Genomic DNA, 20,415 nt, shown 5'->3' with positions numbered 1-20,415 from the left:
CTGGGTATTCCGGTCAAAAACTGGATGCCTGGCAATCCTACTTGTAAGCACAGGAGCAGCACCCACCAGGGAAACAGGGTAAATGTGACAGAGCTCAAGAATGAGCAGGACCCAGAGAGAGCAAGCGATGCAGTTTTGGCTGCTGGGGCCTCATGCCAACAGAGGGTTCAGAGCTCAGGATCCAGAGTGGCGTGAGTGCCTGGCTCTGATCAGTAGCCCAGTGTACCAGGCCAGCCACTTAGGTACTTAGGCAAAGACAGGAGACGGGCTCGTGGGCATGTCCCTCCTAGCTCGCTGAGGTGGCTTCCTGCTCAGCTTGCTGGTTTCTGGAAAAGAAACAATAGCCCTTAGGTGCCTGGGACTGGCACTACAAAGGGACTTAGGTGGTGCAAGTGGCATCCTCAGGTCCAAGTTAGGCAACCAGGCTCCTCCACATGCTGCGTGGATAGAGTTAAACGCGTAAGGGAATGGCTATGCTGGAATCAGGGTGTCTGACCGCAGCACATGTAGCCAGACCTGAACCACCTTTACCCAAGCTGGCTTGGGGTGCAACAGCAGCGAAGCCATGGCAGCTCAGGCTGCAGACGTGCAGCCGGGTCCCCGAGCTAGTCCAAGCTGACGTCTGTGTTGCCACAGCTTCACCAAACAAGCTAGCGCAGCTATGTACAATGCTGTGCCATCACACACATGCTAATTGCAGTGTAGACATACCCTAAAAAATGGGAGTCTCAGACGCCAAACAAGCTAGCCAGCTAACCAAGTTCATAGGAAATGCTGAGGTGAGGGGTGTAGCCTTGCCCACAGGCAGCGGGTGAAGCTTCCCCTTGGGGAGGCTAGCCCCTGTCTGCCTTTTCTAGCCGAGGGCCCTTCCCCACTCTGTGCTGTCTGCCTCTCCCTGTGGCATGGGGGAGGAGGGCTGAGAGCCCACCCCTGACTCCCCTCACAGCCCTGTGATCTCGGTCAGGGCCACTGGGTGGGGAAGGAGCTCTGAGAGCCACAGGGCTGAGCACGTGCGCACCTCCACCCCCCACGACCCTGGCCAGGCCCGGGGGAGAGGGGAGGCTGAGAGCTTGGTTGGGGCTATCGGCGGGAGGTGTTGAAAGCTCGGCCCTGGCCCTATTCCATCCCTCCACTCCCCCATCTCCTGAGGCCAGAAAAGCTCTGTGCCCCTGCCGTGGCTGCAGCGGGGAGCGAGAATGCCTTCAGGTCTGGGGCCGTGGCAGGGGATTTTTTTCAGAGGGACCAGGGCCCCAGAGCTATCACTCCCCACCCCCTGGCAGCACGAGGTTTGGGGAGTTAGGCACCAGGCTGGACCAGTGCCTCCCTACACTTGGCATTCACAGCCATGAACCCACTCCTGGCGTTAGGTGCCTAAGCCAGTCAGCCCTTTCTCAAGAAAAACCTCAGAGGTGGTGGTGGTGGGGGTCTGCTTTTAACTGAAATCCTAGGGGCAAGAGCATTTACCCAGAATGTGAGAGCCAAATCCCACCCCACCCCACCCTTTGTGGACCAGCCACCCTCCCAGGAGAGTGCCCTAAGCACTGGGGTACTTGGGAGACATGGGTGTGTGTGTCTTGATCTCTCCTGTTGCTGCTCTTCCACTGTGTATAATTAAGTAGTTGGGAAATGGGGGCATGGGAGAGAGAGAGGGGGGGGGAAAATATGAATGAATTGCTATTGGCCAGTGGGTAGGACATTCTCTGCTTCCCCACCTCCTAGGGGCTGCGGGGGAAGAAGGGGCAATCCCATAGGCCTTACTAGTCACAGAATTTGTCATGCCTCCCTCGCCTGCCCCCCCCCCACGTTACATGTAATCTGAAACTTTTTTTTTTTTTTTTGGGCAAGGGCTCTACCCTGCAGCAGGACTGGGATCCCCCTGCCATAATAGCGGGAGTGGGCTAAAAATTCAACAAACAATGCGGGAGCAAGTGGGTATCACAGGATGGGATGGGAGGAGCTGTAAGAGAGGCATTGTCACTACGTACTGCTGCTGGCAGTGGTGCTGCCTTCAGAGCTAGGTGCTAGAGAGTGGCAGCTGGGGGGTGGGGGGCATTTATGGTGTTTGCGGCCTATTTGTTTAATCCCGCTCCCATCCCACACTATAGAGACTGTTGCATTTCTCCCCATTCCCGAAAGCATCCCCTCCTCCCCCCAGTTTACACACCACTGCCAAAAAGCATCCTCTGAGCCTAACTATGGGTTGGGCCCCACAGGTGAGATTGGTTGGGGCTGAGAATCCCACCAAGGCCCATGAGTTAGGCAGCAAGTCACTTGGTGGTGTCAGGACTGAAGCAGCTGCATATCCACCACGTCAGCATCTCAATCTTTACCAATAGAAACATAGGTGCCTACGGGGCATTCGATCCACAAAGGAGGTTTTAGCTCAGCACTGCAATGTCTAATTTTAGTCACCGTGCTGCCTAATAAAATCCTTAGCCTTGAGTTGGGCATCCAGCCTCCCTATGCAATGCATAGGAAGAGTTGGGCACTTAAAAGTGGGATTCACAGCAGGAAGCAAGCTGAGCCAATAGGAAATGCCAAGGACAGAACTTATCTGTGAACTAGGGTTCTGGGCCACTCAGCAGCTCTGGACCAGCATCAGCACTCAGGCAGCTTTGCACATACCTAACTGGTGAAACTTAGGTGCCCACACTTAGGGTTAGATGGCAGCTGAGTAGTGGTTTTGAGCCTGTCAGTGGTGCCTAAATGTTGGACTCAGATGGCACAGTACCTTTGTAGATCAAGCCCCTAACTCTCCCCCTATGTTGTATGGGGAGCCTAAGTGCCAACCTTGGGGCTGAAAATTCCTGTGGGCGGCAGGGCAACTAAGGCTTAGGTATTGGAACACCTGATCCAATACCTAAGTAGCTTTAAGGATCTGGGTCTGAGTTCCCCCATCTAATTAAGCAGAATGTAGAAGTATTTCTTAAGGCTGCTTCAGCGTTTACGCCAAAAATTTCTAAGGAAATACTTTTCAGACAGTGTGTAATTAGAACTCACTGCCCCAGGATGGGGATGAGGCCAAGACCTTAGCAAAAGGGATTGGATATTTTTAGGGAGATAAATCGTTTTTAATTTCCCGCCTCTAGTCCACACGGCAAAAATTACTGGAATACAAAATAAAACCTAGTGAAGTCATTCATTTTTAAAAATGCTTTAGTACTATTTATATTTACAAATGACCAAACTGCTTTTTTTCTACATTTTGAAAAGGTGTAACTGTATGCTACAATCCAGCCTGGTGTGGGGTTTTAGAGGACAGTTAAAAACATATCTTAAACTAAGGATTGGTAATGGTAAAGGCTGCCAGGCTTGAGATGTAGTGCTACTGGGCACCACTGTCCTTATCTGCTTTGTACTGTCATTCTAGACCTGTCACTATGATTGTATTGACTCATTAGCTTCAGTGTGCATCACCTCTGATATTAAAAAAACCATTGTAAAACAGTGTTTACAGATATCAGTAATTTTAAGGTCTACTTAATCTTAAACTTGAACATCTAACATACTTTTTCTTCTCTGGCCAGCTTCACTACAGTGGTTGTTTTTCAGCTTTAAGAACTATAACTCTAGTGTGACATGTTCAACTGGAATTGAATATGACAAAGGAAACATCTCTGCAACTCTAGAAAAATATTGCTTTTGGTTTCTGTTTTTTTAGCACAAAGATGTCCAGCTAAAAGCATTATGATATAAAATAATAATTGTGTGCACTTCAAAGAACCTTTCATCCAGGGATTTTTAGAGCACTTTATAAAGATGGATACGTACTATTTATGCCCATTGTTACAGATCCGGAAATTGATGTATAGCGGTTAAGGTCCAGATCCTCAAAGGTATTTAGGCACCTAATTCCCATGGGTTTCATCTAGGTAACCTGGCTTAAAGTCATGTGACAAGTTAGCACCACACTTGAGAATAGAACTCCTGTTAACGAGTCAATGTTCTAAGCATTCGTGTCAGGAACCATCACTTCACAGACAGCATCAGTCATTTCAAATGGCCTGTGCACAAAAAAGATCCCTCATTTCACAATATAAGTAAATACATAATACAAAATAAGTAAATATTCACCCAAGAACAATTAAATTAAAATAATAATTTGAGTCCACTCCTGCAGTCCTTTCTCAGGCAATCTTTCCATGGGCTTCAGTGAGCGTTTTACTCAAGTAAAGTGTGAGGACAGCGAGGCTTAGAGCTCCAGGAAAATGTTCAGAATGATGTACAGAAGATGAAGCAAGCAAATGAGAACTGTGCCACTAGATCCTGACCTAAACCTAAGGATAGTTATTCCTGCAGTTCTGGAGGAAACAGTAGTAAGTTAGGGAAGTTTTCTAAATAACGTTTGTTCTGTTTCTTTGGCTCCCTGACATAAGTTGATTATAGCTGCCCAGGCACTTATATGGCACTCATCACCATAGAATCTGAGCAGCTAAGGTAAGCTGGCCCAAAAGAGTGGCAACCAGTGGTGGCGTAATGGTAACCACATGGTACTAGAGGGGGTTACTATGTGACTATTTCACACCTCTCCAGCATTTTGAATTCAGTAATGCTGCATATTGCATACAGCACCCTTCACCAACCATACTTAGGAAAAAAATATGATTATCACCCCTAACTGATGGAAATTAAATATTTAATTGGATATAATGAGTCCTATTTCTATTTCAATTACATATCATAGCTGAAGGACAAGAAACCGTAACAGGTAAAAACACAGTTAAACAGAAGTAGAGCATATTTGTACAATCAGCAAATTGTAACTACAAAAATGGATATTCCAGGAATCAGCATCTGAATCTTTACTGAAAGGAAGTTAAATTCAAATAGCTTTGAATTAACAGCTGTCTGTTACAGAGCAGAGCAGTGCAGCTAACATATATGTCAAACGTAATACTGTCCAGGGAACACATTCTGGAGTAACAGACTCCTTTAAAAATGTGTAGGAAATGTAAAAGAACAACTGGAAAAGTCAATACGATGGGGAGACCTCCACTGAGCTGGGGCAGAACGATATAAACATGACGTGGTTGAGAAATGGCCACACTTGCAGCACAAAATATTGGTTCCCATCATGGGGTTCTTTAAAAATGTTGCTTTAACACATGTAAAGTAACAGAGAAAAGTGTATAAAGGGCCAGGCAGCACTTGCAAAGTGGAGTCTCAGGGCTCCAGGGGAAGCTCTGGATGACAGTGCCTCTGACCACATCTGTAGTGCAGCTGTTGTGCCATATCCCTTAGGAGAGTACTGGCTGAGATCCTGCTGACAACTGCAAGTTCTGTAGGGAAAACACTAGGAGCAGCCCAGTGCAGGAGAACCAGAAGGCTGAGTTGTTTTAGGTTTTGCTGTTGTTATAAAGGCAAACCCCCTGTCACGGAGTGTGGCGGGGGGACACAAGGCCCTGCACCTCCGGCTTCCTGCGATTCATAGAATCATAGAATCATAGAATATCAGAGTTGGAAGGGACCTTAAGAGGTCATCTAGTCCAACCCCCTGCTCAAAGCAGGACCAATTCCCAGCTAAATCATCCCAGCCAGGGCTTTGTCAAGCCGGGCCTTAAAAACCTCCAAGGAAGGAGACTCCACCACCTCCCTAGGTAACGCATTCCAGTGTTTCACCACCCTCCTAGTGAAATAGTTTTTCCTGATATCCAACCTGGACCTCCCCCACTGCAACTTGAGACCATTGCTCCTTGTTCTGTCATCTGCCACCACTGAGAACAGCCGAGCTCCATCCTCTTTGGAACCCCCCTTCAGGTAGTTGAAGGCTGCTATCAAATCCCCCCTCATTCTTCTCTTCTGGAGACTAAACAATCCCAGTTCTCTCAGCCTCTCCTCATAAGTCATGTGCTCCAGACCCCTAATCATTTTTGTTGCCCTCCGCTGGACTCTTTCCAATTTTTCCACATCCTTCTTGTAGTGTGGGGACCAAAACTGGACACAGTATTCCAGATGAGGCCTCACCAATGTTGAATAAAGGGGAACGATCACATTCCTCGATCTGCTGGCAATGCCCCTACTTATACAGCCCAAAATGCCGTTAGCCTTCTTGGCAACAAGAGCACACTGTTGACTCATATCCAGCTTCTCGTCCACTGTGACCCCTAGGTCCTTTTCAGCAGAACTGCTACCTAGCCATTCGGTCCCTAGTCTGTAGCAGTGCATGGGATTCTTCCGTCCTAAGTGCAGGACTCTGCACTTGTCCTTGTTGAACCTCATCAGGTTTTTTTCTGCCCAATCCTCTAATTTGTCTAGGTCCCTCTGTATCCGATCCCTACCCTCTAGTGTATCTACCACGCCTCCTAGTTTAGTGTCATCTGCAAACTTGCTGAGAGTGCAGTCCACACCATCCTCCAGATCATTAATAAAGATATTAAACAAAACCGGCCCCAGGACCGACCCTTAGGGCACTCCACTTGAAACCGGCTGCCAACTAGACATGGAGCCATTAATCACTACCCGTTGAGCCCGACGATCTAGCCAGCTTTCTATCCACCTTACAGTCCATTCATCCAGCCCATACTTCTTTAACTTGGTGGCAAGAATACTGTGGGAGACAGTATCAAAAGCTTTGCTAAAGTCAAGAAATAACACATCCACTGCTTTCCCCTCATCCACAGAGCCAGTTATCTCATCATAGAAGGCAATTAGGTTAGTCAGGCACGACTTCCCCTTCGTGAATCCATGCTGACTGTTCCTGATCACTTTCCTCTCCTCTAAATGTTTCATAATTGATTCCTTGAGGACCTGCTCCATGATTTTTCCAGGGACTGAGGTGAGGCTGACTGGCCTGTAGTTCCCCGGATCCTCCTTCTTCCCTTTTTTAAAGATGGGCACTACATTAGCCTTTTTCCAGTCATCTGGGACCTCCCCCGATCGCCATGAGTTTTCAAAAATAATGGCTAATGGCTCTGCAATCTCACCCGCCAACTCCTTTAGCACCCTCGGATGCAGCGCATCCGGCCCCATGGACTTGTGCACGTCCAGTTTTTCTAAATAGTCCCGAACCACTTCTTTCTCCACAGAGGGTTGGTCACCTTCTCCCCATGCTGTACTGCCCAGTGCAGCAATCTGGGAGCTGACCTTGTGTGTGAAGACAGAGGCAAAAAAATCATTGAGTACATTAGCTTTTTCCACATCCTCGGTCACTAGGTTGCCTCCCTCATTCAGTAAGGGGCCCACACTTTCCTTGATTTTCTTCTTGTTGCTAACATACCTGAAGAAACCCTTCTTGTTACTCTTAACATCTCTTGCTAACTGCAACTCCAAGTGTGATTTGGCCTTCCTGATTTCACTCCTGCACGCCTGAGCAATATTTTTATACTCCTCCCTGGTCATTTGTCCAATCTTCCACTTCTTATAAGCCTCTTTTTTGCGTTTAAGATCAGCAAGGATTTCACTGTTTAGCCAAGCTGGTTGCCTGCCATATTTACTATTCTTTCTACACATCGGGATGGTTTGTTCCTGCAACCTCAATAAGGATTCTTTAAAATACAGCCAGCTCTCCTGGACCCCTTTGCCCTTCATGTTATTCTCCCAGGGGATCCTGCCCATCTGTTCCCTGAGGGAGTCAAAGTCTGCTTTTCTGAAGTCCAGGGTCCGTATTCTGCTGCTCTCCTTTCTTCCTTGTGTCAGGATCCTGAACTCGACCATCTCATGGTCACTGCCTCCCAGGTTCCCATCCACTTTTGCTTCCCCTACTAGTTCTTCCCTGGGGGTTGCTTGGCCAGTCCTCCAGGTCCCCCCCCCATCAACACCTCAGTGGGCAAATACTGGTGTACCCCCACATCCCTGGGGCCCTCCTTGGCCCCCCACTTCAGGTGTACCCTCACCACAGGCACCTTGAATGGGGTCCCACCCACCCCCCTCAGGGTCAGGTAGGTGTCAGGCACCATCCGATCTGGGGCCACTACCTCAGGCCGGGCCAGCGTCATCTCTGCGCCCATATCCTAGTATCCATTGACCTTCCTCCCATCCACCTCCGGGGAACAAGGTACTCTCTCCGGAGGGACAGCCCCGCGCCCACCGTATAAACCAAAAACCCTGAGTCTGGAGCATCCAGCACCCCAGAGGAGCTGGCTGGAGCTCTCCTCCCTCCTTAGCAGGTGGTATGCTGCCAGCCCCCCCTGGCCTGGGAATGCTGCCCCTCGTCCGACTGGGCCTCTACCCCGTCAACCCTCTGTGGGTTCGGTCTGCTCAATCTGTCCCTGAGCCTGGGGCACTGGGCCCGTATGTGGCCTCTCTGGCCACAGTGATAGCAGCCCATGTCCCGTGGGTCCCCTCTAGTGGTTCGGATGGACCTGACGCTGGCTGTTCCCCTTTGGTGGGGGTTCTCCATATTTCCCTGCTGGGAAGTCCCACGGTGACTCTCGCTCTTGTGGTGGGACTGTTCCTTTGGGACTCCTCCCTGTTATCCCCTGCCCGATTATTCACAAACTCGTTGGCCAGCTGGCCTGCGTGCTGCGGGTTCTCTGGCTTTTGGTCCATCAACCATCGCCTCAGGTCGGATGGGCACTGCTCATACACGTGCTCCAGTACGAATAGGTCAAGCAGGTCTTCTTTAGTTTGGGCCCCAGCTGGCCACTTGCGGGCATACCCCTGCACCCGGTTGGCTAGTTGTAGGTATGTGACCTCACGGGTTTTACGCTGACTCCGGAACCTTTTCCGGTACATCTCAGGGGTCAGCCCAAACTTGCGGAGCAGGGCCTTTCTGAACAGTTCATAGTCCCCTGTCTCCGCCCCTTTCAGTCGGCTATACACCTCCCTGGCTGTGGAGTCCAGTGAGGGAATGAGAAACTGGAGCCTGTCTGCAGGGTCAACCTGGAGCAGCTCGCAGGTATTCTCAAAGGCCGTCAGGAAGGTATCCATGTCCTCCCCCTCCTTACGCTGGGCCAGAAAGCACTTATCAGTCTTGCTCTTTGCAGTCTTGGTTCCCCCCTCACTCACCGCAGCCAGGGCCCCACTGCTCTTCAGCCTGGCCAGTTCCAGCTCATGCTGACGTTGTTTCTCCATCTCTTCCCGCTCCTGCTTCAGTTCTTGCTGCCTTAACTCAAGCTCTTTCAGTCTCAGCTCCTTGTCACATTCCAGTCACATCCGCTCCCGCGACAGGGAGCTCCGCCGGGACGATTCCCTGCTGGCCACCGGGGTCAGGGTGCCCTCGGTATTCGCTGAGCTTCCCCCAACCCCTCCCCTAGGCACAGGTAGGCAGGGTCTCGGGATGTCCTCGGCAGCAGTCTGACCCCTCCCAGCCATGTCAGGCCCCAGGGCCCACGCTGCATCCGCCAGGCGGCTTCCCTCAGGGACAGGGCTCGGTTCATCCAAGCGATCCCTCTCCTCTAGCTGTTCTTTGGTGGACCTCCCAATGTGCAGCCCCCTCCGCCTGCACAGCTCCACCAGGTCACTCTTAAGGCGTTTAGCATACATCCTCCTGCTGGCCACTCGCCGGCCTGTGCTCTCTGCTTTCCACTGTTCCAGGGGGACCCCTAGTGTGCCCACCCTTCTTCAGGTTACCACCTCTCTGCCAGGGTCGAGCTGTAGACTCCTCCGCCCCGGGACCGCTCGCTGCGATCCCCCAGGGGACCCTGTTACTGCAAAAGTCCTTCTCACTGGTCACACACTCCCAGGGGTTAAGCGCCCCCTGAAACCGTCTCTCTCTGATTCTTCAGCCCACCTGGTCCCCGTCGATCCCCCTTCGTTTTACTGCTCCCCAGTCACTTACTGCAGGAAGCGCCGTCCACGGGGTGCAGTAGATCCCACCGCTAACACCAGTTGTCACGGAGTGTGGGGGGACACAAGGCCCTGCACTCCCGGCTTCCTGCGATTCACCATGACTCTCAGCCAGCCAGTAAAGCAGAAGGTTTATTTAGATGACAGGAACACAGTCCAAGACAGGTCTTGCAGGCACAGACAACAGATTCCCCCCCAGTTAGGTCCATCTTGGGGTCTCGGGGCCCCACAGCCCCCTTGGGAGGTCAGAGCCCTGTCTGCCTCCCAGCCTTTTCACCAGCCAGCTCCTGAAAACTCTCCCTTCAGCGACCCCTCCCACAGCCTTTGTTCAGTTTCCCGGGCAAAGGTGTCACCTGGCCTCTAACCCCTTCCTGGGTTCTCATGTTACATGCTCAGGTATTCTCCGTCGGTCAGTCTCTCATCCCCCAATGCAGACTATCCTAGCCACACTCCCCTGTCAGCATTTAAAGACCACAGTAAGAACAGTCCCAGTTCATCACACCCCCAACAGGGGGTAATAAAGAAAAAGTCAAAGGGATATATTTTCCTCACCTCCCACAGTGGTTGCACCCATGCTTTGGACCCTATCTAATGTGTGTGGATAGCATGTTATGGTACAGAAATGCCACCTTCTTACATGCAGATACTGAGATAACTGGTATATATGGTTACCAGTATTCGGAGGATTACTGTATTTTATTTTTCAGTCTCATTACTGTATCTCCTTTATGACCATCTTTTATGTAAATCAATGCTATGAGAGATGAAGTAATTTGCCCAAGCTCACAGCTGGGAATAGAAACTGGGTCTCTCAAGTCCCAGTCTAGCGCTCTGCTCACTATGCAACCCTGTCTCCCTATAAAGGAAATTCACCTTAATTAACATGAGCAAAACACATTCCACAGGGGTTGGTTATTCCATAACTGTCCACTGCAGAATTAGAGTCTATTTTTCTAGCCCCTTTTCTGAATCAGGTAGTAGTGGTCATTCTCAGAGACAGGATCCTGGAACAATTCCTATCTTGCTAAGTAGGTCATACAGGAAAGTTCATGCCTGGAACCCTCATTTAAGGAGAATCCAAGGGGTAACTGGGAGCAAGGGAGTCCTAACAGAGGCAGGTTACTGGGTAGCTGGGAAATTGGTGCTGCTGTGGCAGTACAGGGTGTCAAAGTACATAAGAACATAAGAAAGGCCATACCGGGTCAGACCAAAGGTCCATCTAGCCCAGTATCCTGTCTACCGACAATGGCCAATGCCAGGTGCCCCAGAGGGAGTGAACCTAACAGGCAATGATCAAGTGATCTCTCTCCTGCCATCCGTCTCCACCCTCTGACAGACAGAGGCTAGGGACACCATTCCTTACCCGTCCTGGCTAATAGCCATTAATGGACTTAACCACCATGATAAGGGGAATAAAGGGTATAAGATAGAACCGGCAAGGGACCCACACTCCCTCCTGCTCCCCTTCCAACTCCCTTGTGAAACTCCCTGTTAGCAGCCCCTGTTCACAAAAGCTCGAAGGTAGAAGAAGGTAGAAGAACCTGTGCCTCTAATGTAGCTTGGGTGAATGAACCTCTGCTGCTTCTGCAGGGAAGAAGAATGGGGCAAAAGGCTTGTTCCCACCAGGGCCGGTGCAACCACTAGGCGGCCGCCTAGGGTGCCAAGTGGTTGGGGGCGCCAAAAAGCGGTGCCCCCCCCCAAAATTTTAAACAGCGGAGCACCAGGCTGCCGCTGCTCCCTGCCTCCCAGTTCCAGAGGGGCCGTCAGCAGCACGGCTAGTCCCTCCCCCTACAACAACCCCAGGCACAGACACCCCCCTGCCTGCCCACTCCTCCCTTGTGCCACTCCCTCCCTCCCACTGCACCCCCTGCAACAACCCTAGGCACAGACACTCCCCCTCCTGCCCACTCCTCCCTTGTGCCACTCCCTCCCTGGCACTGCACTCCCTGCAACAACCCTGGGCACAGACACCCCCACGCCTGCCAGCCCCTTTCAACAATCCCCTCCTGCCCACTCTTCCCTTGTGCCACTCCCTCCCTGCCACTGCACCCCCTGCAACGAGCCCCTTTTGCCTCTGTGCAATCTCTTCCCTGCCACTACACCCCTGCCTCCTCCACGTCTTGGCCACCTCCACCCCCTGCAACAATCCCGTGCACCCCCCTCTCTGCCACCTTCACCCCCTGGAAGAGCCCCCATATGACCCCCCTCTTTGCAGCCCCCCCCATGCCCTGCACTTTGTGAACATCTGGGCCCTTGGGGGGAACTTGGCCATAGGAAGGTGGGGGCTGGACATCGGAGCGGGGGCACAAGGTGGAAGTTCCTTGCACCGGCCCTGGTTCCCACCAGCCCCTTTCTGCAGCAGGGGACAATCTGGCTTTGGTTTTATACTTTTAATTCAAAAATAAAACTGTTTGATGTTACTACATGAGTCACTCTTCTTCCCAAGCACTCTGAAATGGTGGCTGTGTACATTATAACTATCTTCTTTATAGCCCTGCCCACCCCCAGTGCTATGGGCCTGATCAAACTGTAAATACATGGCAGTATTATTCCAGTAACCATTTGGTGATAGGAGAAGACAGGTGCTATTTTCATACAGTTTTAGAAAAAGGAAATAAGATGACATGTCAGAGACAAAATGCATCTTCCCAACAGAATATAAAGCTCAGTTGACTGATCTACCCTTAAAAGTTTTGCTGGCATAGCAAAGTCAGTGAGGAATATGAAAAAAATATCATCCCTTCCTACCACCCCCTCCCCACACACCTGATACAGCTATGCCAGAAACAGCCCTAGTGTAGACATAGTTATACCAGCCAAAAAAATCCTTTTGGAAGCATTGTTTAGGTTATTTGGGGGAGCGATAGCTCAGTGGTTTGAGCATTGGACTGCTAAACCCAGGATTGTGAGCTCAGTCCTTGAGGTGGCTACTTAGGGATCTGGGGCAAAATCAGTACTTGCTAGTGAAGGCAGGGGGCAGGACACGATGACCTTTCAGGGTCCCTTCCAATTCTAGGAGATAGGTATATCTCCATTTATTATTATATTATTTAGAGTTTAGGGAACTGGTATAAGCTATATTGGCAAAAGAACATTTCTTTGTTGATGCAAACTGCACCTCCACTAGGCTATATCAACAAACCCTTTCTAGCATAGACAAGTCAGTGTCCCTCATATACAAACATTTAAAAATATATATATAATAGTATAGGGATAGATGGAGTGGAGAGAAATTTAATATATACATGTACCTGTGTTAAAAAAAACAAAACTTGAAAGGCACATGCCAGTTTAACCATTTAGATGCGACACATATCCACTTTAGGAAAAAACAAAAGCAAAAGACCCCACACTCTAATTTTGAAGAATTTGCAAGTGAAACAGGTGCGTTACTTCGGTAGCATATTATTTAGGATATAAAAAATTTTCATATTTAAGCACAAAGGCTTTCAAGATGTCTGACTTACAGTGTGCTATTTTTAAAAGTTTGCAGACAAATGCAAACCACAGCTAATTAGGTTTACAAACAGCAGAGGATATTATCTTCTAAGACAAACATCTACCTGTTCTTTTTTACTTTGGCTTTCACCACTGTAAAAAACCCACTATTATGCTCTTTATTGCACAGCAGTGCTAAAATTATGGTTGAGGAGACACTTTCATTGTATACACTCCTATTTTCTGTAGCTTGTAACTTTCTGGAGGAATTACCCTTCTCATGCTTGTCCTCAAAAGTGAATTCATTTGGAAAGTTTGATAAAATGTTATTAAGTCATAGCTATGTGACACAGGCACAGCGGGAAGCCAACATTCAGAGAAAGTGGGACTTGGTGCTGCTGTGGCAGTACAGGGTGTTAGTGTAGAAGACCCTGTGGCTCTACAGTGGCTTCAGTGAATGAACCTCATCTGCTTCCACAGGAAGAAAGGGGATGTTCCAACTAGCCCCATTCTGCAGCAGGGGACTATCTGGCTCTGGTTTTATACTTTTAATTTAAAAATTAAAAAACAGTGCTATATGCGATATAAGCATGTTAATTTTATGTTAGTGACCTTACTCGAAACCCATAGGACACCTGCATTCAGCTGAAAGATGGGCTATGGGGTCTCTGTAACATACACCTGCAATGCTAGGCAATTCAGTTCAGCCCCTGGAAGAAAACCTTCCGTTCCCTACTTCCATGGCAGCAGACTCCATCGCAGGGAAGGGGAAGTGCAAAACCAGTTTGAGCCAATCTTTTGGAAGGCTCTGATCATATTCTTTTGGGATCAGGATTGCCAAAACAGCAGACCTAGCCAGGTTACCAGCATGAGAGAATCAGCTTACACTATTACTTATGACCTCGTTGGGTCATGACACTTTCCAGGCCCTTCCATCACGTAGATTAGCAGCCTGTCTCCTCCCACTATCAACACATGTTTGAATTTGCTCCCTGCTCTCACCTTTTTGGCTTTTTTTCCACAACTGGTTGGTCTAGTACCATGTCTGGTGTTCACTCTTCCTTACAGTATTTGAATCCTCAGTCCTAGCATCACCTACTGGGCCCATAAGCAGGCAATACTGTTTCCAATTCAGCTTTGTTTTATCCCCTGTGGATCCTTACTTGAAGAGGCATCAGGGCATGAGATGTGATCTGCTCAGTCCAAATACAGAAGCTGAGGGAAAACACCGGTAGCTTAGATGCAATTATCCAGCACTGTGGAAATGATTTGGTTCCTCGGCTGTTATCAGGCTATTGCAGTGGGTGAAACAAGACAAAAATCAGTCCAATGGTCCTGGCCACTCAATTAGCCAGGTTGGAGCTGCTGACCCTAAACATTTCAAGAGGGTGCCATCAAACGCCTCATGGGAAACAGGGCTAGGAAAGGGGTCAACAATGATGGAAGTAGTTTTATTTGCTGCACTGTCCACCAACCATTAGGAATAAGAGTTTTTCTTACGAGTGTCCTGGCCTGCTTTGCCCAATTGCATGCAATTTTGTGATGTCAGCTCTGTTATCTTTAGTTTTAGGCTGCAGACCTGACTGAAGAGCAATTGATTAAATGGAGGATGCCCACTAAGCTTAGAGTTTAGCACCATCTGTAATCTCTGGTCCTGAAGAGCAAAGATCCAGGCAAGGCTGTTTACGTAGGGGTAGGAATGTCTCTCAACTTCGCTGCAGTTTAGAGACAGGGGCATATGTCCTCCCTGCAGAACAGGTGTCAACACTACCATTACCATAATCTGATGGAGGTTGGTCTTTACTCAGAGGGGCAGCTCTCTGAACAAAAGTGGGTGGCATTACTGGTGATAGTAGGGATAGCAGCAGCTTTGGTTTACCTATATTCCTTCATCATGTCAGGAAGACATAGCTTCCTGGTAGGTATTATGATAACCCAGAAAAACAAGGATTGGCTTGTATGGTGAATTGAACCCTCTTATTTTCATAGCTGCCAGGACTTTCTGCCTTGGGGCTTAGGTAGGTTTGCTTGTTTATCTCTGATTTGCAGCCTTTTCTGCCAGTCTGGAGTCATGTATTTGTGTAATCATTTGGGCATGCCTGGGAAAACAAAGTACTGCACATACATCCAGGATATCATTTTTTCTTATTAAAGGTAAAGCCACAGCCATGAATCAAGGTACACAGACATTTAGGCATGCATACCTGGCTATGTACATATGGAAAAGCTACCATACCTTTAGTCAAATGATGGCAATATGCTTGAATAAGTGATCCTAAAAAAGTGAAAATGTTGAAATAAAGGTGCTGATTTTAGAGTGATGATTATTCAGGTTTTTTAAAAAAGTTTTTACCATTCCTATAGCATCGTAATTTGTCCTAGGTACTACATAGTGAAACAATACAATACATCAGGGAAGTTGTATGGTCAAAGATTTACAGACAAGAAGGTCAGCAATGCAATCTTGGCCACACTGTGGGCATGGGTGTACACACATACAGTATACATACAATGTGTACTTCTGCTCTGAAAAGTGTCTACTGAAAAAGTTATTTTTATACAACAGTTCTACTCCTATCTATAGTCATTCATAGCTGCATACTTTAGTGACTAAAAAAAAAGATTTTACTGTTTTATATTCCCAAGAGGGAGAAAAAGCTGGATTCTATTCTGTGTGCATTATCATCAAAATTGTTTATTAAATTCCAAATGCAGAGCTAAAATATGCAACCTCAGAGAAAGCACTGAGATTGCACAAAGGGTATAATTTGCCCTGCAAAACATATATGATGTGACAGATGGAAAGTACTCAGTTTGACTCTTAGATCCCAGGTTGAGTTCACAGGGCTGGAAGTTGGGGGAGGGCAGGGGGCATTGCACTTGTAAACAGCACATTTACTTGGAACCTTACTGAGACGTATTTCTAGAGTCACTTTTCTGAGTGCTACTGTATTTAGGGACAAAAATTATAATCAAATACCTGAAAGAAAAGACTGTCACATGAGCAAGATGGCTGACTTATCGGGGTTCCGGGATTCAGCTTCCTTAACCATGGAATGTTTTTCTGGGAAGGACAACAGTTGAGAAGAGATGGAGTGCATCTGACCAAGAAGGGGAAGAACACCAACTCAACAACATAGTGAGGAGGGCTTTAAACTAGGTTCAAAGAGGACAGGTGACAAAAGCCCACAGGTAAACATTAACAAAGGCAACCTTAACAGAGGACTAGATTGGACGGGGGTGGGGGGAGGCAATAGAAAATTACAGCAGGGTCAGCAAGGAGCATCAAGAGGGATATCAATGGGGTAATCTGCTCAAGATCTTAGATGTCTATACACAAATGGAAGGAATATGGGGAATAAAAAAGAACTGGAAGTGTTAGTAGATAAGCTAAATTATGACTTAACTAGCATCACAAAGACTTGGTGCGATAAAATACATGACTAAAAAATTGCTATAGAGGGGTATAGCTTGTTCAGGAAGGACAGGCAGGGAAAAAAGGAGGAGGTGTTGCATTAGACATTAAAAATACATACACATGTTCCAGAAAGCGGTGAGAGACAGATCAGTTGAAAATCTCTGGGTAAAGGTAAAAGGGGAAAAATGGGGTTAAAAAGTGGTGATGGACGCATTTCTAGAACAAATAAAAAAAAATCCGAACACAGGACCTGGTAGTAATGGGGGACTTTCACTACCCATACATCTATTAGAAAAGTAATATGGCAAAACACAAAATTTCCAATAAGTCCTTGGAATGTTCTGGGGGAGAACTTTGTTTCAGAAAAGAAGTAATCAGGGAGACAGTCAGCCATTTTAAACTTGATTCTGACCAACAGGGAGGAATTGGTTGTAAATTTAAAGGTTAAAGGCAATTTGGGTAAAAATGATCATGAAATGATAGATTCTATGGAAAGGAAGGAGAAAGAGCAACAAAATAAGAACAACGGACTTTGAAAAAAACAGACTTTAACAATCTCAGAGCACTGGTAAGTAAGGTCCCATGGGAAGAAAATGTAAGGGATAAATTTGTTCAGGACAGCTGGCAGTTTCTCAAAGAGACAACATTAAAGGCACAACAGCAAATTATCCTGATGTGAAAGAAACATAGGAAGACTAGTAACAGCCAATCTTGTTCTATCAAGAGCTCTTTAATTACCTGAAAATCAAAAAGGAATTCTACAAAAAGTGGAAACCTGGACAAATTGCTAAGGAGGAGTACAAAAGTATAGTACAAGAATGCAAGGACAAAATCAGAAAGGCTAAGGCATAAAATGAGTTAAACCTAGCAAGGGATGTAAAAGGAAGAAGAGGTTCCATAAATACATTAGGAGCAAAGAAAGATGAAGAAAAGTGTAGGTCCTCTACTTAGTGGGGAAGGAGAGCTAATAACTTATGACATCAAGAAGGCTGAGGTGTTTAATGCCTGTGTTACTTCAGTCTTCACTAAAAACGTTAACACTGAACAGATACTCAACTCAATTAACACTAACAAGAGAGAAGGAACACAAGCCCAAACAGGGCAAGAACAGGTTAAAGATAAGTTAGATGTATTCAAGTTGGCAGGACCTGATGAAATTCATCCTAGAGTACTTAAGGAACTAACTGAAGCAATCTCAGAAACATTAGCAATTATCTTCGAGAATTCATGGGGGACAGGTGAGATCCCAGAGGGCTGGAGAAGGGTAAACATAGTACCTATCTTTAAAAAGAGGAACAAAGAGGAGCCAGGAAATTATAGACCAATCAGCCGAACTTAAATACCTGTAAAGATGCTGAAACAAATTATTAATCAAATCATAAGCACCTAGACCATAATAAGATAAAATATAGCTACCATGGATTTGTCATGAACAAATCATGCCAAACCAACTTAATTTTCTTCTTTGACAGGTTTATTGGCCTAGTGCAGTGGTTCCCAAACTTGTTCCGCTGCTTGTGCAGGGAAAGCCCCTGGCGGGCCGGGCCAGTTTGTGTACCTGCCGCGTCCACAGGTTCGGCTGATCGCAGCTCCCAGTGGCCGCTCCAGGCTAATGGGAGCTGCTGGAAGCGATGCGAGCCGAGGGACATACTGGCCACCGCTTCCAGCAGCTCCCATTGGCACTGGAGCAGCGAACCGCGGCCACTGGAAGCTGCGATCGGCCGAATCTGCGGACATGGCAGGTACACAAACCGGTCCGGCCCACCAGGGGCTTTTCCTGCACAAGCGGCGGAACAAGTTTGGGAACCACTGGCCTAGTGGATGGAGGGGGAAGCTGTAGACATGATACATCTTAATTTTAGTAATGCTTTTGACACCATCCCACATGACCTTCTCATAGCCAACTAGGGAAATATGGTCTAGATGAAGTTACCGTAAGGTGGGTGCACAACTTGTTGAAAGACCACAGTTCTGCTGTCAAACTGAGAGGATGTATCTAGTGGGGTCATGTCCAATACTCTTCAATATTCTCTATTAATGACTTGGATGATAGAGAATATGCTTGTCAAATTTGCAGATGACACCAGACTGGGAGGGGTTGCAAGCACTTTGGAGGACAGGATTAGAATTCAAAATGACTTTGACAAATTGAAGAATTGGTCTGAAATCAAGAAGATGAAATTCAATAAAGACAAGTGCAAAGTATTATATTTGGAGGGGCGAATCAAATGCTCAATTACAAAATGGGACTAGGCAGTAGTACAGCTGAAAATGATCTGGGGGTTATAGTGGATCACAAATTGAATATGAGTCACAATGTGCCGCAGCTGCAAAAAAAGACTAGTATCATTCTGGGCTGCATTAACAGGAATATTATACGTAAAACACAGGAGGTAATGGTCTTGCTCTACTCTAGAACTAGTTTACTCTAGTTTAGGCTTGAAATTAGACAAAGGTTTCTAACTATTAGAGGAGTAAAGGTCTGGAATAGCCTTCCAAAGGGAGCAGTGAGGGCAAAAAAAAAAAGAAAAAAACCTAACTGGCTTCAAGACTGAATATGATAAGTTTGGGGGGGGGATGATGATGAAACTGCCTACAGTGGCATGTAGCCCATCTGTGACTGCTAGTAGCAAATATCCCCAATGGTCAGTGATAGGACACTAGATGGGGAGGGCTCTGAGTTACTAGAGAGAATTATTTTCCAGCTGTCTGGCTGGTGGGTCTTGCTGAAATGCTCAGGGGCCAACTGATCACCATATTTGGGGTCAGCAAGGAATTTCACCCCAAGTCATGTTGGCAGAAACCCTGGGGTTTTTTGCCTTCCTCTGCAACATGGGACACAGGTCAATTGCAGTTTAAACTAGTGTAAAGGGTGGATTCTCTGTAACTTGAAGTCTTTAAATCATGATTTAAGGACTTCAGTAACTCAACCAGAGGTTAGGGGTCTATTACAGGCGTGGGTGGGTGAGGTTCTGTGGCCTGTGGTGTGCAGGAGGTCAGACTAGATGATTCTGGCCTTAAAGTCTCTGAATCAACTTGTGACTCGTGAGGCCTCAGCTGGAGTAGTGTGTCCAATTCTGGGCAGCACACTTTAAGAAAGATGTGGACAAATTGAAGAGAGTCTGGAGCAGAGCAACAAAAATGTTAAAAGATATAGAAAACTTGACCTATGAGGAAAGGTTAAAAAAAATTGGGCATGGTTAATCTTGAGATAAGGGGGGATTCAGCGGGGACCTAGTAACAGTCTTCAAAGACATTAAGGGCTTTTATAAAGATGATGGCGATCAGGTGTTCTCCATGTCCACAGATGGTAGGACAAGAAATAATGGGCTTAATCTGCAGCAAGGGAGATTTAGGTTAGATATTAGGAAAAACTTTATAACTATCAGGGTTGTTAAGCTCTGGAATTGGCTTCCAAGGGAAGTTGTGGAATCCCCATCATTGGAAGTTAAGAACATGTTGGACAAACACCTGTCGGGGCCAGGGACGGTCTAGGTCAGTGGTTCTCAACCAGGGGGTCCGAGGCCCCCTGGGGAGCCGCGAGCAGGTTTCAGGGGGGCCACCAAACAGGGCCAGCATTAGAATCCCTGAGGCCTAGGGCAGAAAGCCGGGTCGGAGTGGATGGGATCCCATTTTTCTGGGGCCCCCCAATTGGCTGGGGTTCCTGGACACGCCCCCTTGGCCCAGTGGCTAATCCGGCACTGGAAGGAGGGCAACAGGCGAGCGAGCAGGCAGCCCAGGGGCGGCAGAGGAATACTCAAAAAAGAAAGGCCTGCTGCTTCGGGAGCCAGGCCCGGTGCGGGGAGGTGGGACAGGAGCTGTTGCTGCTGGAG

The sequence above is a fragment of the Malaclemys terrapin genome, chromosome 8, assembly GCF_027887155.1.
Source record: "Malaclemys terrapin pileata isolate rMalTer1 chromosome 8, rMalTer1.hap1, whole genome shotgun sequence".
NCBI lineage: Eukaryota > Metazoa > Chordata > Testudines > Emydidae > Malaclemys > Malaclemys terrapin.
Note: the sequence above shows the minus strand (reverse complement) of the source record.